General features: G+C 39.2%; 2 protein-coding genes and 1 long non-coding RNA gene across 7 annotated transcripts in view; 2 read left to right on the top strand and 1 right to left on the bottom strand.

Annotated features, from left to right (window-relative positions):
- Positions 1 to 17184: 17184 nt before the first annotated feature.
- LOC307040648 lies at positions 17185 to 19265 on the top strand. The gene is made up of 3 exons (XR_013808557.1): positions 17185 to 17933; positions 18507 to 18563; positions 19133 to 19265. It is a non-coding gene; the product is annotated as an uncharacterized lncRNA (long non-coding RNA).
- A 516-nt stretch (positions 19266 to 19781) lies between these two features.
- LOC307040642 (zinc finger BED domain-containing protein 5-like) overlaps positions 19782 to 24868 on the bottom strand; it is a gene marked incomplete at its 5' end in the record, with an annotated part of 121238 nt that continues 116151 nt past the window's right edge. For 2 of the 4 annotated variants that reach the window (XR_013808554.1, XM_079683692.1), the window contains one exon: positions 19784 to 19910. Of the gene's footprint in view, positions 19911 to 23536; positions 23637 to 24868 lie in introns of those variants that run through there. The other 2 variants (XR_013808555.1, XM_079683691.1) reach the window with 2 other exon arrangements.
- Positions 24001 to 24868, top strand: part of LOC307040641 (glutamate receptor-interacting protein 2-like) — a 235991-nt gene continuing 235123 nt past the window's right edge. For both annotated transcript variants that reach the window (XM_079683688.1, XM_079683687.1), the window contains exon 1: positions 24001 to 24123. The gene's annotated coding sequence lies outside the window, so the exon portion shown is untranslated. The remainder of the gene's footprint in view (positions 24124 to 24868) is intronic.

The raw sequence follows: 24868 nt of genomic DNA, 5'->3' as shown, positions 1-24868 counted from the left end.
AACGGCCTTACACACACACACACACACACACACACACACACACACACACACACACACACACACACACACACACACACACACACACACACACACACACACACACACACACACACACACACACACACACACACACACACACACACAGGAGGGGAAAAAAAACTAGGGCATCAAAAGTCCTGGAGGCTTTGAGCTACCATTTTTTTCGCATAATCAGGAGAGAATCTGAAGGAAGAGGGAAAGAATCCTGTAATTAAATTAATGCATAAAGAAAAACGAGGAGGAGAACACGAGAAAACACAATGCGTGGTCTGTCAGAACACAAGCATCACTCTGAAACCTGATTAAAGTCGATTAAAGAGATGCCTTTTTATTCCTGTTGTCTTCAGAGGAGTTAAAGCACACACACTAACACACATCCTACAGTTCAGCTGGAGTCATCAGGGAGGGGGTCCCTTTGAGAAAGGAGGGGGAGGAGGGTGAGGAGAGAAACAGGGAGAGAGAGAGGTGCATGCATGCTGACAGAAGTTCGTACTCCCTCTTCCTCCTCTGCTCTTCCATGAGGAGAGAATCACCCATCCAGTCTGGAGTCGGTGAGGGGGAAAATGCTTTTTCTTCAGGCTATATTGAAAAGAAGGCTGCTGCAGAAAGGTAACGATAAAACTACATCTTTTTTATTTTTGAAGTTTACTATTTGCGCTTAAGCTGCTCGGGGCTGCTTTAACGTCATCTGCCATCGATCATCGGCTGATGGACAGCTCTTGTTCCCGGTGTTGTGTCGGGCTGCAGACAGAGAGATGTCCCCTTCAGACAGAGAGATGTCCCCTTCAGACAGAGAGATGTCCCCTTCAGACAGAGAGATGTCCCCTTCAGGCAGAGAGATGTCCCCTTCAGACAGAGAGATGTCCCCTTCAGGCAGAGAGATGTCCCCTTCAGACAAGCTCTTCTCACTTCATGGTGACGGACAGCGCAGGATGTGTTGGCAGTGATCCAGACACATCAAGTGTTTTGGATCAGAGGGCGATCTTTTACCCATCCGTTTAAGTTAATGTCAGCAGCTTCAATAACTCTTTTTACTGGGTCATCCATCCCACCTCTATCCACGAATACATAAAGTATTTTATTTGCGTTTTTAACATGATGAATAATCAACACGTGAATGCCTTGTTTAGCTTTTCGTTCTCTTTGGTCACCTCAACATTGCTTTTTGAGCTTTTATCGACACACCACGAGTCATAACAGGGATTGTAGTGTCTGCTTGTTATCCAATGATATTGTTTATAAATAAATGTATGTGCTAAATGCTCATTCTAATCATGTTTTCCAAAGGTCTTTGAATGCCCTTTTTGATTTATATAATTTCTTCGCTAAATTACGGCGACATTATGGCATTAAATGGATAGATTGCATGTTATGTTAATAGTCCTTATCTGGGAATGTGGTGCTCCACAGTAACTTAATTACCAAATGCAGATCTAGTTATGTGTTTTATATCGAATCTGGGTTGTTTTAATTCGGGTTTAAAACGATATTGCGGTGATGTTGGAGTTTTTAAATGGTACTTTTTGGGGGGATTGCGTCTTTTTTATAGTTACATTTTCATAAAGGCTCTTGTTTTTTCGGTGTGTTTGCATGTTGGACTGATATGAGAGGTGTAGCGCCGATTAAAAATGTCCTTATAGGAGATCTTACTATGTTTTTTTATCCCTTTCCTATCATTTATCTTGCACATATATCTCTCACGCTGTTTTTATGCTCCATGGTTTCTGTGGCGCTGCTCCAGCCGCCTCTGCTTGTGTTTGTAGAAGAGATGAGCAGTTCTCTTCCCTCTCCCTCTTCTGCTGATTTATTAATGAATTTGGGGATCTAATACTTTGAAGTGATGCCTGGAGACGCAGTGGAAAAGTTGGCAAATGGGGACAAACCGCCTCCTATCGTCTGTTAGTGCGCACTGCAGCCCTCTGTGGGATTACTAGCATAATGAAAACTTACATTTCTAGAGCAAATGCGAGTTTAAATGGCCTTTATTGCCACTCGGGGTAGGACGCAAACAGCTGTCATGTTTACTTTGTCAATTTGCTATCATAAGGAAATGCGTGTCACAGGTCAGGAGCATCATTTCTGTAAACCAGAAGATTTGGAGCAATTTATCACAGTTTAGAGAACAAATGTGACATTCACTGTCTGCAGTCAAATGTGTGAATTCTAAGATTGCTTCATATGTTCTCAATTTCATATGAATGTAGTATGTGTGTTATGGAGAGGACTCTCTTCTGTGACATTTAGGAAATGTTCTCTCCTTGATTGAGTGAGGCGAAGGAGCTTCACCAAAGATCAGTGGCATTATAGTGAAAATGTTAAAGTTCAGCCATGACTGTATTTGGAGAATGTATCTCCTGCACATGCAGACAGAGCTGTGCAGTGCAGCATTCATTTGGAATGTTCTGATTTAAATATGGCACACAAAATAAAGCAAACAATATTTTGAACATTTGGACCAAAAAATACTTTGTACTTTTTTCTTAATTCCACAGAAATTAGGTTGAGATAAATAAATCTATGGATTGCCAGAATTCAAATCAGTGTTATTGGAAAAAAACAGAAAGAGTGTAATTCATGTAATTATTAAAATACTCTATAATAGAGTGGTGCAGAAATGAGTCCTAAAACCCGTGAAACACTTAGCATTTTGCACTTACGGTTCATCCAAATCAACGTTTTTTAGACCTGTTTTTAGTTTGATGTCAGAAATAAGGTCATTTTGTTCAAATAAATAAAACACATCATTAAATACCCCTCTTTCATCTGGAGCTTCTATATGTATGTCATTAAAATGGCGGTTGCTAACAGGTGACGGAATGAACTACGGAAATTAGCCGGCTTCAGCTTTGCGGGGGTGAAGCAAAGCCAGGAGACCGTGGTGTAGTTTGCTTATAGAATTAAGTTTACACTTTTTACTTCTGGCAATTGCTCACGACACAAAGTGGTGTTTATATGTGGAGGTCATCCTGCTGAACACAAATGCCATTGCTTTTTGTAGAGGTCGGCATACAAAAACACTTCATCACTACACCACTCTAAACGATAGTTTGGACAACATGGAGTTGGTTTAAGAATTCTGAGATCTTGAGACATTCATTTTTAAAAGAGTACATCTTTTAAAATGTTTACTACACAGCAGGGGTGGACCTGGCACTGTTTCCATTGGGCACAAATAGGTGGGACCAACATTCTAGCAACGTACTTTGAATTCCCCCTCCTGCTAAGAGAAGGAACTTTAACCCATTCTCACCATGCTCCATGCTGCTCTGAGCAATGTTCCTTTGTTCAATCCTTAAAAAACATCACCTACAGTGATTCTGCTGTTGCTATGCGTTGTCGTGCTGCAGTGTGGCTACAAGTGGTCTGTGATTTTTTTCTAACAGGTCTCTCTGAAGCTTAATAAAGTGAGGGCTTGCAGGTTTGCCTATGAAGTTTCATCAAACCTTCTACCCATAGACCCCCAGGGACTAGCCGCGCAGATGGCCTTTGAAAGTGCGTCCCCTCTCTGCGGGCGGCTGATGGTTGTTCTGCAGATTATCTGCCGTCCACCGGGACCCCCCACCGCAGCGCCACACGCTCCGTCTCCGTTTTCACAGTGTCTGCGAGTTGAAGTCCAATATGATGTCTTGATCTAATTTCATACATGGCTGTGTATCACCATTTGAGTTTCAGTGGAGAGTTTTATTGTCTAGAACCTTCCCCAGGGAGGTGGTGTGTGGAAATGGAAGGCAGACCTTACAGACATTGCTGTGAAATGGAAACAGAGTGCTTTCTATGAAGTATATACATTTTTCTTTTTAAACAAATCAAGAGGAAATGCTGCACACTTTAAGGGGAAACTTGACTTTTGATTGAGATTTTTCAAAGGCTGCTGACGAATCCAAAACTGACAAATCATATGATGTTATGTGCAAACTGCTTTTGTTTTATTAAGTGTTTTTATTATTTTTTGTAGTTATTTATGGTATTTTCTGCTGGACATGACAGTGGGTCCCATGCCAGGATAGTGTATTTAATGAGAGGTTAGTTTAAAAGATTCCATGATGCTGCTTTGAGGCACACCTGGGTGCTGTCCAAGGATGCTAACTGCTAGCTGTTGGATCAATTTCACTGATGATGCCCTGCCAAGGGTAGCTTGAAATAAGATGGTGGCGTCACTGCCAACAGCTCTTTAGAAACATATGGGTGAAGTAGTGGAGATGGCGTCAACATTAATTTATTATGGACCAGAAATGACCTTTTACACGTAGCATGAGCATCAACAATGTGTAAATCAGGGACTTCCAGCAGGGGCCAACATCTCTGGTTGCAAAAAGAAGTCCAATTGTATAGAAGTCTATGAGTAATGACCCTACTTAGCCTCAAAACTTATCAACAATGCATTTTTTTTATGGACATTTGGAGCAGCATTATGTTACCACTTTACCTTAAAATATTGGCTTAGAAATGTGGGACTTCTATGCTTTAAGGCAGAGGTGCCCAGTCCGTCGACCGCGGTCGCAATGCTGGTAGATCGCGAGTCATTCATAAAAAAAAAATCCAGCTCCGTTAAAATAGACAAAACTGATTTTGATCCCTTCTCCCTTGGCCTCCCTGCCACTTAATTCAAGAGTGTACTTGATTGACAGAAAAAGCGACCTATCGCTTTCCAGTCTGTTAACCCAGAATGCAAAGCAATACAAAATCAGTCAAGTGCCGGGAGAGACAAATAACAAAATGAGTGCAGGACCGAGCAAAAAGCTAAAGACATACCACTTCCACACAGAATGGAAGGGAGAATGTTTTTTTATGATGTCACATTCAAAGGTTATTTGCCTTATTTGTAAAGCAAGCGTCGCTCTGCCAAAGAAAGGTAACGTGGAGAGGCATTATCGGAGTGTTCACAATTCATATGACAGCGACTTCCCTCCGAGTAGCGAGTTGAGAAAGAGAAAGGAAAGTTTCAGCTATTCTGTTTACAGTTCTGTCATCAGATTATTTAATACAATTTGTTAAAACATTGTTGTTTCTTTTGATGTGAAATATTATTTATTTAATTAAATAAAAACCAATGTTAATTGTGTTCACAATTTGTTAAGTTAATTTTATAATATATGTATTTTTGAATCAAGTATTAATCTTTATTGTCTTCATTGTTAGTTTCCACATGCCTAAAACAATCTCAAACTAAATCTAAAAGTTGATGGCTAAATAAGAGCGTTTGAGAAATTGTGCATGGCATACAGTAATAGTCAGAATAGTCAATTAATCGTTTCATTAATCGATAGATTAATCGATTATCAAATTAGTCGTTTGTTGCAGCCCTATTGTAGTTATCCCATGTAAAAATAAAACGCGTTATTCAGCAACCCTTGCAATTTGGGATTTTATTTTTGGTTGGTAGACCTCGGTGAGCTGGTCATTTCAAAAGTAGCTCACCAGCCCAAAAAGTGTGGGCACCCCTGCTTTAAGGTATCAAAATAACAGCAGAATTGCAGGGATTTTGCTAAAGATGTCAACTTTAGTGAGCGGTTTAAATGATTCATAAGCACAAATAGACTGATCGACAACTCACTCAAGTTTCAGTCCTCCAACGGGCTGAGACTAAGCTTTCGTACATAAAATAAAGAGTTTGAAACATCTACATTTATTTAATTCCTAAAGTTATATTTTTTAGAAAAGTTGAAATGTAATCAACCTGAAAATGCTGAATTGTATATTAGATGTTATACTTTTATTAAGAATTAATCAAACCTTTTGAAGACATTTTGTCTATATCTGTTGCTGTTTTTCTCGACCTCCATTTTTCATTCAATTTCCTCCTCATACCTCTCAGCATTTCTCTCTCCGTCGTTCTCCTCCCTTTCCCCATGTTTGCCCTCTCTTCCGTCTACCCCTTTTCCTTTTCCTCCTCTCAGCAATGCAGATGTGTTTTCTTTGATTTTGTCACCAGAGATTAATTAGCACTTTATTATGAGTCCTATTTATACCTCTAGCCGAGAGAGGGATATGGAAGGAGGGAGGGAGGGGAGGTGGGAGTGAGAGACTGATAAACTGAGGCAGAAAATGGAGATGGGAAAATACTTGAGAAAGAGTGAATGATGGGGAAAAAAATAAAGAAGTGGGGCAAAAATAAAAGAGGTGAAGAAAGAAGTATATGAGAAATATGTCAGATGAAAATATGGTGGGGAAGGAAAATATAAGGCCTGAAATGGTAAAAATCCTCATACCTAAAAAAAAACATCTATAAGAATGATAGACATGAAGAGAAAAAGAGACGGCAAAATCAGCAAGTCTTTCAAACAAATAGACTAAACAGGTCATTTGTCACATAGGCCTGCTGATGATGTTTTTGTTATCCAAGTCCTGAAAAACCTAAAAAGAGAAGTGTAAATGTTGGTATTGGATGGAGGATATGATTGAACAAGTGAAAGAATGTACACAAAAGAGAAAGAGGAAGGCAAAGAAGTACAAATACACATATTGGGTTAAACTAGAAGCAGGGAGGGAAAATAAAGGGGATGAAATGGTTAAAAGGCATGCAAAAAATGCGACTAAACGGTACATAGAGAAAAAATGAAGATGGACAGGAAGAGGAAATGAACTACGGTGGTGTTACTTTGAGAACAAACTCCACTTACAGTATTTATAAGCTAGGGCATCACTTGTGATGAAAAGTAGTGTTCAAATACCGGGTTTTCCTGACTATTCTCTCAACTCAGTATTTACATTTTTATATTAAAAGAAAATCAGTAATATCTTTAAAAACAACAAGTCCTTTTCTATCAGCTGTGCACCGTTATGGTGTAAATATAACCTTACTACTAATTGGATCAAATGTAAAAGTCAGCCGAATTACTATTGATACTGCAAGGAGACGTATTTTGTGAAAAGAAATGCAAGATGTTGTTTAATTGTTGATATATTTATGATCCACGTCACATACTCAGTTTTGGCAGCAGTTCTTCAAGTTTGTCCAGAAGTCTTCTCATCAGGGCTCAATAAATAAAGAACTACGGCAGATGTGTAATATTTAATGCAGCCGAACCGTGTATTACAATGTAGTTATGTGATGACTTTCAAAAAGAAAAGCAAGAACACTCGGAATAAAGTATTATTATTATTTTTTAAATGTTTTCGGATATTATATCGCATTAACATCATATCCCAACATGCATTGCGGCTAAAACATCCAATCAACAAGCTTCAAGCTGAGGATCTTGGGTAATCTGTTCAGTGGGTTTGTGGTGTGTATCGCTCGAAATGTCCCTTATAGGCCTACGTCTGTTTCCGGTAACTTTATTTACGGCTAAAAAGCATGCTAAAAAACCAAGATTATAAAATTAAATGAATAAATAAAAACAATAAATGTATGTTATTGTTGAGTAAATAACAGTGTGTTATTTAGAAAAGAATAACAAATTAGAAAGAAAAAAATATTTAAATTTAAAGATTATTTTCCTCACAGACGGCAACAAAAGTATGACATTATACGATTTAAAATAAAAACAAACAAATAAAAAGATAAAACACTGGCATGTAATTTACGTTAGAATAAATAGAATGGTTTTGAATAATAGATGAGAGTAAAATCTACGTCAATTTACAGCCCCGCCCACTTTTGGGGAAACCAACGCTGTCATTTGAATGGCGATCAAGCCACAGAGATCTTATTTTACTGTCCTTTGTTCTTAGAGGAAGTACAGAAACACGTAACTCTGGATTTGTTTCAATGTTTGAGGTGCAATAAACGACACAGCAGCTTTTTGGCATGATAAAACTATTATTTTCTGCCTCGCTCATGACAGTAACAGCGTGCAAAATTACAGCATCGCCTACTGATTTCAAATGTGTGCTCTAAAATGATATTTATAAATGACTATTATCATTATCATAAGCAAGACAATAAATGGCAAAGATATGTAGAAAATAAACATTTGAGATACGTTCATAACGAACTTTACGTGGGAGAAAATACGTTTCTAGCTAAATGTAATTGAGAATGCAGTTTGGTTCTGTGGGAACGTAATTTTAAGGAGACAGAGTTGCCATAATACATTCTGACAAAAAATACAAATAAAATAAAAGAAGCCTCCCGTGAGTTACGTAAGCTATAAAGTAGATTTTAAAAACGTTTTATAGAATAAAAGCTCACTGCAGGACGTTGTAGAAATGCGTGTGTGCACCACGACAAAGGAGCCTCATTACATTTACATTGGGGTTGTTTGCGTGGTGCAGACACGTAAATGTAGCAAAGTTCGTGACTCCACCACGCAATGCGGTGTTAAGGAGTCGTGGTGGAGTCGCGCATTCTGGTGAGATCAGGTTGGTCAGAGTAGATACTTACAAACCTACCTACTGATCAGTGCATCCATGTGTTTGGATCATTGGTGAATAAGTAGGCAAGGGTTTCAGTGTTTCCCCTAGGATGGAGTCATAGCAGCGGTGCTAAGGCACGTGGGCCCAGCATAATGTGAGCGCGGAGCGCGTGGAATATTTTTGTGTGTGCGCGTGCAAAGTGCGCCCCGCCAATTTGTTTCTATGTGTCAGCACAAGAAAGGCTCTTGAGGCCTAGTACCAGGGCCGGTTCTAGACAATTTGCTGCCCTAGGTGAGATTTTAGGCGACATTTTATTTGTAAAGAATAAATGACAAATCTCTACAAAAGACAAATACACTGCAAAAACAGAAACTTATTAAAATAGGTAATAGATGTCAAAATGGCTTCAAATGTATTCAGTATTGTATGAACATGTTGGAATTGGGGGGTGGACGTCACATCCTCTAGGGGGGTATGGGGGAGCTACCAGCGCACCGCCCCCCAGATCTGGCGCCCTAGGCCAGAAATGGGCCCTGCCTAGTACATACAGTGGCGATGTCTCAACATTTAGCAAACACACACCTTTATTGAACATACAGTAACACAAATACTACAAATCCACATCACAAACAATCAAAAATGAAAAAGGGTCACCACTTATTATTATTTTAAGAAAAAAAAAAAAAGTAAAAAAAAAATATATATATATATTTTTTTATTTTTTTATTTTTTTGGTACCTGGCTGGCGCCCCCTAGCAGCGGCGCTCATATTTCAGCAGCGGCGCTGCGCCGCCACTATTTGTATATAGGGGAAACACTGGGTTTATTTCAGCTTTTGGACATATTAACATAGCATTTGATGTGTTGTATGTTCGGAACAAATTATGACAAAATCAGCCATTTCAAAAAGTGATAGGGACATGTCCCCAGCGTCCCCGATGTACGGTAAATGAGACCTATGAATCTCAGTATGATTACGTGAGGTGTTTGTACGATATACATATAGGTATAGAGCTCCTGCGGTCACGTGACTTTTGGTTATCAGCCACCATTTTGGCAGTAAACATGACAACCGGCGCCAGCGTTTTCCTACCGTGCGAGTATACATCTCATTTTAATTCAAGTGAAATTCGGCTTTATAGTACAAAATTAGAAAGATTAAATATAAGCGACCCATATAATGCACCCGGTGTGCTTTTCAAGAGCATAACCTCCTGCTCTGAAGACGATGTACCCGACTTGCGCTACGCGGACATCCACAGCTATCTTGTAAGCTTTCCATCAGTGTACTCAGGAGAATCCCTCAGAGCTTACAAAAGCTTGGAGGCTTACAAATGGTGTCAGTCCGGCTTCGTAAACAACATTCAACTGTGGAGTCTTACATCCAAAAACTTCGGCATCATCACTGCAAGGGTAAGTATTAAATTATTCCAGTTTGATAGGCAGTGTCACGTTAGCATTGTTTGTTTATTAGCTTGTCTAGCTACGGCAGTGTCACGTTAGCATGTTTGTTTATTAGCTTGGATAGCTACTGCAGTGCGTCTGAAACTAGTTTGTATTTTTGAACGTACTCAACCAAAGTGGCTGGCGTTTTTAACCTTTATTTATCTATTTTTGAATTTCATATATAGGTTAATCACTCCCAAAGGCTTAATGAAAGTCAACTAAAGCCATGGGTGGTGGTCAGGAACGACGGGGTTGTGCTGGGAGCCCACTGCAACTGCACAGCGGGACTCGGGGAGAGTTGCTCTCCCCGAGTCCCGAGGAATATTTTCAACACGGGTTTGTTTACCACTAGCTTGCTACAAGCTAACTGGCTAGGCTGCACCAGAGCCACACTTGTTGAGTTAAAAAGGGACATCACAGAGTCCGTTAGCTATAATAACTGGGTGCTAGATTCTACTTCGGTAAAAATTAAACTGACCAGAAACTTTTTGTAGCATTGTACTGTATTCCTTCACCCACCTGATATGAAGTGATCACTGCATAAGCGAAAGCAAACGGCCGGGGGGTCCCATCTTTCAGTCTTGTTCAGACGGCTCCTGGCTCTTTTAATCGCTGCGATCCACTTTTCCCTCCTCTCCGCGTCTTTTGGAATGCGATAATAAGATACACCTTTCTTCTTCCCACGCCTATTTGTGCAACCTGGTGCACAGCAGTTATCCACCATCCTCGACAGTCTGCCAGTGCCTGCCAATGAATTTACTGACGCGATTACTGCCAAAATGGCTGCCCCCTTCGTTTCTCGTCACGTGACCAGCATATGTGACATCATCCGCAGGAGCTCTATAGGTATTAAGGCAAACAACGGAGTGTCTTCTCTTGACCAAATGATCTGAAGAAATGTGGAAAGGATAGAGACAGTGTAACAACTAGGAAGATATGTGAACTACTAATAGAGACAGAGGAAAATAATGAGAACATAAAAGACAGGCGAGCAGTGGCGGCTGGTGGAAATTATTTTAGGTGGGGCTATTGTAATGGTGAATAAACCACACGGGGAACATTTTGAGAAATTACCCCTTAAATTAAATTGGCTACACTATTTCATCGTGCTGTTGTATGATTGGTGTTTAGCTACGGTATTTAGCGTCTACAGCACCTCCGCTTTTAGGGTTGACGTAGACCCAAACGTCGCCCGGAGGTCCCCTGGTGTTGTTGCGGGAGCTGCTGCACTAGCTAACGCTCCACTAGCTTACGCTACATTAGCAAAACAAATGCTTATTTCTTTTGCAAATGGTGCGGCGGGCTTCAAACACGTTCCCCTCCACTGGTTTCAACCAAGCACTAAATTAGATGTTTTCCAACCAAATACGGTTGAACTGACACTTCCCCATATTCATTTATAAGTAGATTCGAAGATACATGAGTTTCTGACTGCCGCAAGCTGAAGCTTGGTTGCTAGGTTACTAGCTGGGTGTTCTCCAATAAGGGGCCGGGGGAAACAAAGTTCGTGATTACTGGTTCCATGTTGATTTAATTCAATACAAATTGTTGGGGGGAACTGAAAGGCTATTACCGTACTGGTTACTTTGCAGCCCGGACATTTTCCCCAAAACACATTTAGACGCTATCGCAACACAGAAGTACCTTTCAAATCCGATCATTTTTAAGACCTTCTAAATCATATTTAAGACCTTTCTTATTTTTTTGGTCATATTTAAGACCTTTTTAAGGCCTTACATTCAGATTATCAAATGTAAGACTTTTTAAGACCCTGCGGGAACCCTGAGGAGACTAAATAAGAACATTATATGCAGACACAAACGTGGTTCAGAAACACAGAAATATTAGAAAACAGACCATTAAAGCAAAAGATCTAGTTTGATGGATGCTGTCAAAACTCAACTACAATAATATGTGTGTGTGTGTGTGTGTGTGTGTGTGTGTGTGTGTGTGTGTGTGTGTGTGTGTGTGTGTGTGTGTGTGTGTGTGTGTGTGTGTGTGTGTGTGTGTGTGTGTGTGTGTGTGTGTGTGTGTGTGTGTGTGTGTGTGTTTATTTAGCACGGGCACATAGTATCTGTCCCCGGCTGTTTGAAGAGCAAGCATGGGAAACAAAAGACAGTGTTTACCTCTTTGCATCCAGCTAGTCACACACACAGTTACAATCACACTCCCTGTAATTGACATAATTAATAGATAGTTTAGCTTCTCACTATCATTTGCTGTGGGCCACTGATGTTAACAATCGTAACTGAAAGGCTGCCTGTCAAACATAAATTCAGCCACGTGACTCGCAAACTCTCGCGAGAGTTTTACACAAGACGGCTCCTTTCTAGCCATAACCCTGCACCGGGCGCTGACATTGGCGCCCGGCGATCATCAGATTTAACCACGCTGATTGGCTGAAATTATGTTTCGGAGCCATAGTTTACAGATAGCAACAGTCAGCTGCTTGTGGCTGCTGCTGCACTGGTTGAGGGCTCCTCTCTTAGCACCCATACGAGAGAGGGTAGTGATACATGGGCAAGGCCAGGAAGGAAACATGTGACTTATCAGTAACTTTAGACATCGTAACACCATTTTAAACGAGATTTTATTGTAGATTATACATTTTACTGATACCAATTATATAATATTTACCTTGTTCATTAAAAATTAAAATGTAAAAAATATATTTAAAAAAAATATATATTTTTTATTTTAATTTTTTTAATTTTAATTTGTAATGTGGGAAGAGGTGGGGCGGCGCCCCTAGCGCCCCTATGGGCCGGCCGCCACTGCAGGCGAGAATTTAGGTAAACTCACGGAGAAAGGGAGGGGAGTAATACAGGGAGACAGAGATAAGGGATGAGATGCCGTTTAAAATGATAGTAGTATATGGAGCAAATACACTGATTAATTCCCCACAATCTGGAAACAATATGGATTATTGAAGCTGAAACTTCAAAAAATGAACCTCCCTGTCAGTTGTCAACTCGCTGTGACTTTTAAAACTCTTTCTTCATACAAATCCCTGCCAAGCTGCAGGCATTGAGAGACAACTTACCAACATGTAACAAAGAACCTTTTATTATTAATTTGTTGTGAATAAAATAGAAGTGCATCAGCACAGTTTGTGCCTCCAGGAGGCAGAGCGGGTGCGCTTGCAGTTATTTTCAGTGTTCATCTAAATCTGAAAGTGTCATTTTCTACAACACTTTACAGCAGTTTGAGGCAGGCTACCAACAGCAACAACATCTCTTCAACTTTTGCAGTGAATAACATTACATTACATGTCACTTGTTAGACGCTTTTATCCAAAGCGACTTACATACTCAATACTGTGGACAATCCCCACAGGAGCAATTTGGGGTCAAGTGGCTTGCCCAAGGACACATGCTGACTGCAGTGGGGGTTTGAACACTGCGCCACACGCCTCTCTATCAATCAACATTGATGTATATTGTCCATTTCCAAACAGTAAGTAAACAGTAATAAACCTGATTTTGGAGCGGCAACTCCAATATGGTGTTCCAAACAGATTGCACCATATGCACCATCTTCTCTTTTTTTTACTATCAAACATTCATTATGAACATATTTAAAGGTGGATAAAGCACATAGGTCAGCTTCAATTCTTGCTGGTCTTAACCCTTCTCTTGCGTTAGGTCATACCCCCCTTCCCATGCTATTTTCGGTCAAAATTTACCAGTGTGTTTTGCACAGTGATATCTCTGGAACCCCTTATCCAATTATGATGGTTGACATCTAATTTGAACAGTCAAAGCAAGTAGAATCAAGGGATGACAGACAGAATGACACCAGGGGTGAATTTCATATTATTGTTGGCAGTAAGTTCAAAGATAGTGCTTATTTTACATTACTGTGTATATTATAAAAATGCTTGCCATGTAGGCTGTGTTTACTGGAGATGGAAATGATTTAGTTAGTGTTGTAGCTGAGATTCTTCCCGTTGCAATTATGTATGGGATGTATTGATTTTATACAAGCAAGCCAGTGTTTCATGTCATGGTCATGAGTCAAATGTGAGCAAGGCACAAATATAACTGCTTGAGAGCCAGTAAGGGAGGCGCATTTAGGGCGAGAAAGGGAGAGGTTCCCGTAACGTACGTGTGTGTGTGTGTGTGTGTGTGTGTGTGTGTGTGTGTGTGTGTGTGTGTGTGTGTGTGTTAGTGTGTGTGTGTTAGTGTGTGTGTGTGTGTGTGTGTGTGTGTGTGTGTGTGTGTGTGTGTGTGTGTGTGTGTGTGTGTGTGTGTGTGTGTGTGTGTGTGTGTATATATATAGATGTTTTCCATCTGCATGATGAACATAATGCACTCATACCCATTTTTTTTTCTATGGCGGTCAAATCTGACCGAAAACGTCAAGGGTGTTTCACTGTTGAATAAATCACTCAAAATGCAATGCAAGTGGTGATCATCAAGTGTATTCAGATGCCTAGTGTGGAGGATAACATAAGGTATTGAGGCAATTGGATGAAAAACACATTATTTATGATTAAAATAAAAGTCATTCGGTCACTTTTGACCCAAAACGCAAGAGAAGGGTTGACTTAACGGACTCTTGTGATGATTAAAAAAGCAGATAAACTAATCCTGCACAACCTGCAACATTGGGTCTAAAGATGTAAGCGCAACTACCCTCCAATTTTCAGCAGGCGGCGACTCCTCTGATTGGGGGAGTGATTGTATAGAAGTCTATGAGAACAATTTTGCCCCAAATATTTCACCATTGACTTTTTTATTTAACAGAAATCAATTTGAATTAACATTATGTAACTATTTAAAAATCATATAACCAACATACTTACCTATGTAAGGCTTTAGGGAACTAAGTTGATTTTAGTGTAAACTGGATCATCTTTATTACATATTACATACACATATTTTATGGAGATAAATGTTTCCTGGTGTTTCTTCAGATGCTTTGCTCAATTATGTTTCCTGATGGATGAAAAACTGTACTTGTTGCTAATAGGGCTGCAACAAACGACTAATTTGATAATCGATTAATCTATCGATTAATGAAACGATTAATCGATTATTCGGATCGTTAAGGTTTTAACTGTACTACTACTTATATCAATACTGCTTATCGATCTGGTCCTTTTAACGATAGTATTAACGGTTCTTTTGACAAGAAATAAGGTAAACTAACTAAACAAATTGTGAACAAAACTAACATTGCTTTTTATTTTTAATTAAATGCATAATATTTCACATCAAAAGAAACAACAATGTTTTAACAAATCATATTAAATAATGTGATGACAGAACTGTAAACAGAATAGCTGAAACTTTAACAAAATAACTCAGTTACCTCTAATCATTAACCTATGTTTTTATAACTGAGTTAACTCTGTGTGTTGCTGCTAGCATACATAACACCTGACGTGGAAACGTTACTCGTGGACGGGGCTACAGAGCTACTAGAAAGACAGTGGAACCCGGTGCATTCCTCCGTCTGAATGTGGTGCACTTTTGCTAAATGTTTAGACAAATTGCTCGTTTTACCGCCTTTATATGATAAACTGTTATTGCACTTTTGGTAACGAGCATTGTCCACATCGAGACGGCTAAAGTTTAACCACACCTCGGAGCGCGTTCTCTCCGCCATCTCCTGCATGTGTGTGTAAACTGCCCCGCCCCCTCGCAAGCAGGCGGGGGAGAGATCTCTCGTCTGAATTGGGAAGATCGAAAATACATTATAGACGTATTTTGTAGTCATATTGCATATTAGAAACTGAGTTGGCGACACTAAGACTGCGATATAATGTTTATGTAGCAATAATACATATGACATATGTTTTAAATCTCTCCTGTACCGATAAAAAAGAGCGATAACGTTGGAGCTTAACGGGGTGTAGAACACATGTGATGACGTCACCAACGAATCGACGACTGAATTAGTTGCCAACTAATTTGGTAATCGATTTTAATCGATTAAGTCGATTAGTTGTTACACCCCTAGTTGCTAATGCTAACTGCTAAAAAAAAGTAATGGACTGGATGAGGGCAAAATTGCATATGATCCAATCAAAGCCTGTAGAGAAGAACAAGGTAACAGATTGTTTTACTCAAGTATTCGACTAAAGATTTCCCTCCGATGACACCAACATATTGATACAAAACTTTGTGTTTCGGTCGCTCTCAGGCTCTTGAGAATTTCCCAATTAAAGTGGTTCCCAATTTCCAGGAACACGCTGCCATTGACTGAGGAGTTTGGGGGGGTGGGGGGGGGGGGGGGGAACTGGCTTCAGGTTTCACTCCAGGAACAAACAACAGACGCTGCATTTATTTCTTATGTATATCCACAACACTGTCTGCTTACTGATGCTGTCTGTGATGCCTGTCTAGAAACACTGAGGGAGAATAATATAGTAGTCTACAGATAATAAAAAGAAAGACAGCAAAAATAACACCAAGAAATAAACACATTAATCATGGAATATAGAGGTTATGGGGGAAGAGCATTGAGGACATCAGAAAGTAAAATAGAAAATAAGAGGGAATGAGGAACAAAGGGTTGACAGTCAGAAACATGAAATGAATGAAAGAGAGGTCAGAAAAGGCAAAACAGCCTTCAAGACATGAGCAGAAGATACAAAAGAGCAAGAAGGGGGGGAATGAGGGCGGGATATTAATCAAGAGTAATGACAGGCTGTGTTACACGTTGGGATGAATGTCGCAGGTAGTGACATGTGACAGGGTTGTTTGGTGCTTTGGGCAGATTAGGGCACCGACTGACACTTTGAAGAAGCCCTTTAAGAAACATTTTCAGAAAACTGTTGTTTGGTCTTTCTCAGCTCCCTTACACTGCTGCCAGTGACTACAATGAATTCACAGAAGAAAGAAAAATGTAAAAAAAAATAAGCCAAAAGAGGAAAAGACAGGAAAATAAAGAGGTAGGGTTTCACACTTTTGGCACGCTGGCCTCATTATGTCAAGAACGGGGTACAAAAGAGTTAAAGGGGGAGAAGAGAGACAAACGGGGGAGTAATATTTAGAAAGAGAATGATTAAATAAGAAGACAAAAGGGAGCAGAGGGCATGTCAGGACAGAACTAATGCAGAGGTGGAGAGTAACTAAGTACTACTACCCGTGCAAATCTATACTTACAAATCATGCCGCTTTATACTTTCAATCCATTACAATTCAAAATGAAAACAAATTCAGTTTTACTCTTTTTAAATGACAAATAATGACTGTTTTTCTTATACGCAAAGACATCTGATAGTGATGTGATATTTCTGTAGTGACATAAACAAATATTGAAAAAAAAGAAATCATAACACTGTGGCATTTTAACCACGATCCAGCCTTGCTTTCTTTTAGAGGTGAGGAAAGACTTTTGGATGATTGTTTGTTTTCAACAAAACAGCTATGGTTCTGAAGATAAGGAACACTGTTCTAAGGTGCTGCGAAACGGGTTGTATCCGCTACTTTTCTCTTTCGTTTAGCCCGTTCGTTCACACAAGGCCGTAACGGAACCGTGGAAACGAACCCCTAAAACGATAACGGGTCCCAAGGTGGATAGATCTGCGGACAGAACGCTCTGGGGGGCGAAACGGCTCAGTGTGTACGCCCTATACGATCAATTCCTGATAACGATAAAGTCATAGCCCCGCCTCTCCCCACCTCTGCTGCTCACTGCTGCAGCATGGTCAGTAGCTACCAGAGGTGGGGACTCGAGTCACATGACTTGACTCTAGTCAGACTCGAGTCGCATATTTTTTGACTTGAGACTTGCTTGACTATACATTGATAAAAGACTTGACTTGACTTTGACTTGGTATTCATGACTCGAGACTTGACTTAAGCTTGAGACAGATGACTTGAAGGACTTGACTGTTTAAAATTAAATATTTGCGTTTGTTTTTGTAGTGGGAAATTACGTTTAGTTTTTTCGAAAAACGTGATTATAACGCCATGCACGCAAACCTGGCAACCCACTAGACGGCAGGAGTGTCAGTTAACATGGCAGCGGCTAGCTTTACTCCAAAAATATTTATGTTTGGATTCAAGGATTATTTTATCGATGACGCTAATAAGAAGAGAACAGCGGTATGCAGGGTCTGCAGCATAAAGATCAGTGACAGGACCACCACAACATCCAACTTCTTTCGTCACTACAAAAAAAACCCACAGAGAAAGGTAGGCTACGTGACTGTGTTGTGTTAGCTAGAAAGCTAACGTTAAGTTTAAGCTACGTTAGACTTGGTTTCAAATCGATTAAGCAAAGAGAAGACAAAACGGGGTAAATGAACACTAGAACCGCCAAGGGATTCATTTTGACTAACCCTGATACTGACGGGCTGTCAGGAGAGAGAGAGGAAAAGAGATGCCTCGTTTATTTCCCCTGTGTTATTATTAGAAGTTACTGGAAACTTTTGAATAATGTAGTTAATCTACTTTTAGTAGTTTGTTTAAATGTTTTAATTATGTTTTTTTTGTTTGTAGAAGTGCATCATTCCTTGATTTATTGTAAAATGAATCTGAACATTTTGAAGCCATTTCTAAATTAACCCAATTAAGTGAGTTTTAAATCGTCCTGCTTAGTTTATAAGGAAATTATGAAGAGGAACAAATTAAATGGTTTGAAAATGATATCTATGTAGGAGCTGAGGCTGTTGGCGGTTCTAGTGTTAACAGAAAATTCAATTAAATATGTGTAATGGCAAATGCCATATATGATTTTCTTACCTTGAATTCCGCCTTTTTGAACAGACTTTTTGATTGAGAGAGACAGAACTGGACTCCTCACAGCAGTGAACTTCAGCACAGGTACAAATACTCTTTTTTCATACTGTACAAAGAATCAAGAAAGATATTGGTTTAAATAAATGAAGTATTGACTTGAATACACTGATATACATTCCATTAAACAATACTAAATACTAGATCACCTACACCTAGTTTTTCCATGCAAAAGTTAGATTTAGATGTTTGTTAACAAGCAATATGACTTTGTCAGCTTTCTAATTTAATGTATTGAAGGCAAAGCTATTTAACACATAGTGAGCACTGCTACTATTTATCTCTCAATATTGTCTGTAAAGAACGTGGTAAAAGTTATTCTTTCAGTGAGACAACAGAGCGAGCTTCTACAGTTGCACTAAGTTTTAATAACAGTTCAATATTATTTTGATAATAAAATATATTTCAATGTTGATGAACTTCATACTGTTCATTCATAATCTGATTTTCTTTGTAGCTCACTGTTGAAATAAAAAAAAAACATTACAATTACAAAATAATTATATCTATAGCCCCTAAATACACAAACACCGCTTTCATAAATAACACACTTGTTCTGCAATAATATGTTTTATGTTTCCTGTAATCTTTGTTAGGAAAGGACATGCCTGAAAGACACAAAATGTTCTCCTTCTCTGAGGGTCAAGAAGAACATCCAAGAGGAACATTAAAAGCTGATGTTATGAGATTTTAAGACCAGTACAGGACATTCACTAAGAAACTACACTTTATTGTGAAAACAAGGATCTGCACACCAAATATTTTTGTAGTCTATCAGGACCATCATTTGTTTGTGACACTGCAACTCAGAGAAGGTGTGGTTATAGACTTATAAAGTGTGGCGAAAAACATAGTCAGCTGATCGAATGCACCTATTTCCACATCTACACTCCATCAGCTGATTATTTCTATTTGCCTCGCTTTATGAGCTTCACATCACTTGTGCCGTGTACCGCAGAGTTTGCAACGTCACAAATAAATGGGGCCAATCTTCAGCCAGATGTGAATGTGTAATCTAACATTTTCAGTAAGAATAATGGACAAAAGGAGTGCAAATACAAATACAATTTATTGAAATGTGAACCAAAAGTTAATCGAATGTTTTAAATAAAAAGCACATATAGACAGATGGTGTAAGCCTATTAAATGTATAAGTAAACACATTAAGTCAAATAACGTGACAGACTAGGCCTGCGCAGGTGGTATCAGCTGTGTCCAGCATAGGCTCCTCCATCAGGCCTGGTCCTCCTCACTGAGGAAAGACCCTCAGGTCCTCTCCGGGCCAAACAAACAGACAGGACGTCCATCACACGGAGGTTTCTCCCTGAAGTCTCTGCAGCTCTCTGGACACCACGCTGTCTCAATCCGTCCACACTGAATATGAGAGGGGGAAAATGAAAATAATAAATGCTTTAGACAATAAGAAATATAAAGTTAACCGTTGAGTTGCTCAGTTTTTTTAGATTGTCAATACTATTACTGTATAACTAATATCTCAGGTTAAGAGGCACATTCAAATAAAGATTGGTCTTCAAATACATTTAGTTGATTTTGTCTTTTGAATTGTTTGTCTAAAGTCAAGGATCTAGAACTGGTACTTAGTTGTAATGATACAGTCTGGTTATAATGCTGTTTGGAGGAGGCATCACAGGTAAGAGCACTAACTAGCAGTGTTGGGACTAACGCGTTATTTTTGGCAGTATATTATATAGTCTCGGCTCCCAGACGTTGGTGAGCGGCGCCAACAGCGAGGCGAACAGCGATGAGAACTGTACTTAAGTACAGTACTTGAGTAAATGTACTTAGATACTTCCTGTGTCACATGTGGAGACGCGCTGTGGGCGTGTTTGTGTTTACTAACAATACTATCATGGCGGCGGCGGAGCTCAAGTCGAGTTTCTCCGCCTGGAGATATTCTCACTATTTCACTTTTGTCGAGCACAAAGAAAAGAACGTTTTAGTTAAATGTAAGTTGTGTCTTGGTGGGTCAAAGATCCTATCTACTGCGCAAAACAGCAATTCAAATATGTTGAAACATCTGAAGAAACAACATGCTGGGACGAAGCTAGTAGCTAAAACCACAGACCCAGACTCATCCGACGTCACTCCACCTCCACTTCAGCAACAGCGGCTGGATTTGAACCGAGGGACTGCTAGCCAGGGAAAAGTTGATAAAGCCATTGCACGGTATGTTGTAGAACACATGCAGGCTATTTCTACTATTTCTATTGCTATTTCTTGATCAACAAGTTGTATTATTCTCCAATGCAATAACAGTACTGAAATGAAGGCTATAAGGGCATTCATGGGAGCCCTTTTTTAAAGTAACTAATGCGTTACTGTTCACAGTAACGCATTAGTTTTGGTGTAAGTAATCAGTAAAGTAACTGAGTTACTTTTGAAATGAAGTAACTAGTAATGGTAACTAGTTACTGGTTTTCAGTAACTAGCACAACACTGCTAACTAGCTACCAGCACATGTACCTTAGCTTGACTTAAATGTATTAAACGTATAATTAAGTGACAGCAAAATATAATTAACGAATGTCATGCAAACATATGAATATTTGCCTGATTCAAGTCTTGCATTTAGCACAATTGCTTACAAATGTCAAGGGATTTTGAGATTATTTTATCATTTATTTAATGAAGTGACAGTGTTGAAGTAGGGAGACAAAGGAAATGACATGGGGGAAATATTCTGAGGCTGGATTTCAATCTGGTTCCTCCCCAAGGGGACAGAGCCTTGCATATGGGCCCCCAGATCTAAGTCAGCGAGGGAGTGGTGCAGGAATGTGTCGTAAAACCTGGACATTTTAGCACTTCCAGCTTCCCTCATCTCAAAGTCAATGTTTTAATGAACATGTGGTAAGATGCCTGAATTAACTTCTGTAATTATACGAGCTGAAAGGATCTTCACGTTTTGTACTAGGACATAAAATACATCACTAAATACCCCACAGGTGAATATCAGAAGCTTCTAAGTGACTTAAATATGGCGGTTGCCAACAAGTAACTAAATAATCTATTAAACTTCATCACGCTGACACAAGTCCAACTTTGGCTTGGCGTGGGGATGCCCAACTCTACTTCTGGCTTTTAACTTCTACCAGTTGCATTTACTCTTCAAAAATCACAAAGTAGTGTTAATGTATCGATATTATCCTGCTTAACAATTCCTGCTAACGATCATAAACGTGTGTTGGCCAGAAAAGCTTATTTTCTGCCACAATCCAAAATCCCATTGCTTTTTGTTGAGGGAGCCCATTGCAATTGCTAACTTCTGGGATGGCCTACACAAATATGTCTTCACTGCACAGCTCTATACGGCAGCCCGCACACTTTTTAGTCTTTAGTCACTATGATTGTAAGGTAATCTGAAGACATATTTTGCCCTCATACTCTGACTTAAATGTCAGTGGAAATGTATCTTTAATATACAAAGTTCTTGTTTTTTCAGGATCAGGTTTATTGGCAAGAAGTTTCACACATACAATGAATTTGAGGATGGAATTAAGAGGAATTAAATTGAAAGAAAAGGAGAAAAAAATAGGACTATTGAGTCTTGATATCTTGTTGAATTTTTTTGTATAAAGTTTAACTCTACCTGATTCAACCAGCTCTACCATTTGGTTGACATGTTATGCACAAAACAACCTCTAAATGTCACTGTGGTTCAAACAGAATGCCCTTCAGCTAGCTTCCACTGAGAAAGTTGGCATGCAAAAAATCACTGCTGACGAAATCACTATTTTTGGTCTAATAGAGTGGCAAAGTCACGCATCTACTTCCAGTCCATGGGACCTTATTTCAGAAAAATAATGTATTGAAGTCAATGGAGAGAGAAAACTTATCTTTCGATCCCGTTTGAATTGTGCCATGAATTACACATATGATGTTTGTCAATCTTAAAAAAGAATTTCCATGTAAAAAAAGTCACAGTTTGTCGTAAAACTGTTGAAATATAAGACTATGAAAAATACGCAACTAGAAAGACTACAAATCCCAGAGTAAGTGATGTCACAATCAGTGGCGGCCGGCCCATAGGGGCGCCGCCCCACCTCTTCCCACATTACAAATTAAAATTAAAAAACATTTTTTTTTAATTTTAAATGAACAAGGTAAATATTATGTAATTGGTATCAGTAAAATGTATAATCTACAATAAAATCTCGTTTAACCTCTTAAGCACTGAGCCTGTTTTTCAGGTTTCAGGCTCCAAAATGCCACTAACACAGCAAAGACTATATCTTCACTTCAAAAAAGGGGTAAATTAATAATCTTTTCTCTCAAAGCAAGGTTACATCTGTGAGTTAGATGTAGAATTGTCAGAATCAATCTAGATGTTTTTGTTTTAAAGTAAATTCAGATGGAACATAGTAAAAACATGTAAATTATAATGTCCGCCAAAATAAAAACCCATTACTTATAGTGAAAACCACCCTTGAATGATGGGTTAGTAGACTAAAAGCTTTAGGAATCCAAACTATAACATATAATAAGTACCCTGTATCAAGATTGATGCAAAACAAGTGAAATTTGACCTTTTTAGAGAGGTTTAGAAAAATAAAGTCCAGGCGGACTCACCTCTGGATAATTTGGGAACCATCGGTTCCATTTGACCTTTTTCACTGTAAAATAAATTGTATTACTTTGAATTATCACTATAGGCATTCATTCCATCCAAATACAACTGTTGTGAAAAAATTAAAAATTAAAAAAACATACTCTGTTATCCTCTTAGGCCCCACAATGCTAACAGTGAGCCTCTGGATTAGCCCCGAGCGAAAAATGCTAACCTATTATGCACCGGAAATCACTCCTAGCTCCCTTATTACTTATCCCAGCTGCACATCCAACACATCGTTTATGATCATAAAGAAACAGAATCTAATGGTGCCCACCTCAACACTGAAAGATACACACTTGCAACGCTATCAACAAAAACGTAAATCAAAAGAAGTGGCGCTAGGTAGCTACACAATGCTCACGTGGTTTACCTTTGTCTTTGTCTGGTCTAAACTGTTATTCAATGGCATTAAAACGATAACAACGATGATGTAGTTAATCCATAGGTTAATATCCAATGTGGCTGTGTCCCCTTTTAAATTTTCTGATAATCTATAAGCAATAAAACTGCAATTCCGTTATCTGCTGTCCGCTCTGTGCTCCGTGCGCTCTGGGTCCTGCAATTCCTGCTTCCTTACGTAGTAAACAATAAGTAAAGTCTGCTGCTTAAAGTGCTTACGCCGGCTGGCATTCTTCATACTATACGCAGGACCATATCTCTGGAACCCATTGGTCGATTTGGGTGATTTACACCTTTTTCTTAACCAACATATCCAATAGAATCGAGGGGCAGTTCCCAAATCCACGTAAACATTACCATAGAACTATATAATAGAGAAGCAAACAAAGCACATCTGAAAGTACAAGCCTGGACGGCAAAACTTTATACCCAGTATATTGCCATAAATATGATGGTGGATTATCAGTAAAAAATTCTACGTGACACAAAGACATTGGATTAACCTTGAGCGGTGTTTTTATTCCGGTGAACACAACTTTTGATCACAAATCAAAAAAGGTAAGACGTAATTATTGTAATATTTTTTAAACCGGATGTTGTTTACTTTCTCTTTTCTGGCTGATAGCTCCACAATTCGGGGTCCCACAGTGATGACATTACATGTGTGGAGTCTGTGGAGTCTCAGCTTTAATCAGATATCTTGTTTGTGCAGTGACGATAAGTAATAAGCGCATTGCTACCGTGAGTGCTGTGCAAAAGTCCGTTAGCATTAGTTAGCATATTTTCGCTCCATGCTAATTCAAAGGCTTGTTATTACTCTTGTGTTTCTTTTAGCTAAAAATGGTTCATATTGTTAGTTAGCTGAGTTTCTTATCGTTAAAAGGGTATGGAACATCAATAGTTTCATAAATGTTAAGAAGCCCTGAGACATAGTCTCGTAAAAAAATGGTGGGGGGGGGGTCCACTGGGGGGACCCTCGTACTTAAGAGGTTAAAATGGTGTTACGATGTCTAAAGTTACTGATAAGTCACATGTTTCCTGCCTGGCCTTGCCCGTGTATCATTACCCTCTTTCATCTGGGCGCTAAGAGAGGAGCCCTCAACCAGTGCAGCAGCAGCCACTAGCAGCTGACTGTTGCTATCTGTAAACTATGGCTCCGAAACATAATTTCAGCCAATCACATACCTGCCAACCCTACCGATTTGGGCGGTAGTCTACCGCTTTTGACATATTTCTACCGCCAACCGACTTAGCTGGCTTTCCCTACCGATTTTAAATCTTCCCAAACTATAACAAATAAAAA

Source organism: Notothenia rossii (assembly GCF_949606895.1).
Source record: "Notothenia rossii genome assembly, chromosome: 5".
Taxonomy (NCBI): Eukaryota; Metazoa; Chordata; class Actinopteri; order Perciformes; family Nototheniidae; genus Notothenia; species Notothenia rossii.
Note: the sequence above shows the minus strand (reverse complement) of the source record. Positions and strands in the feature narration are given on the sequence as shown.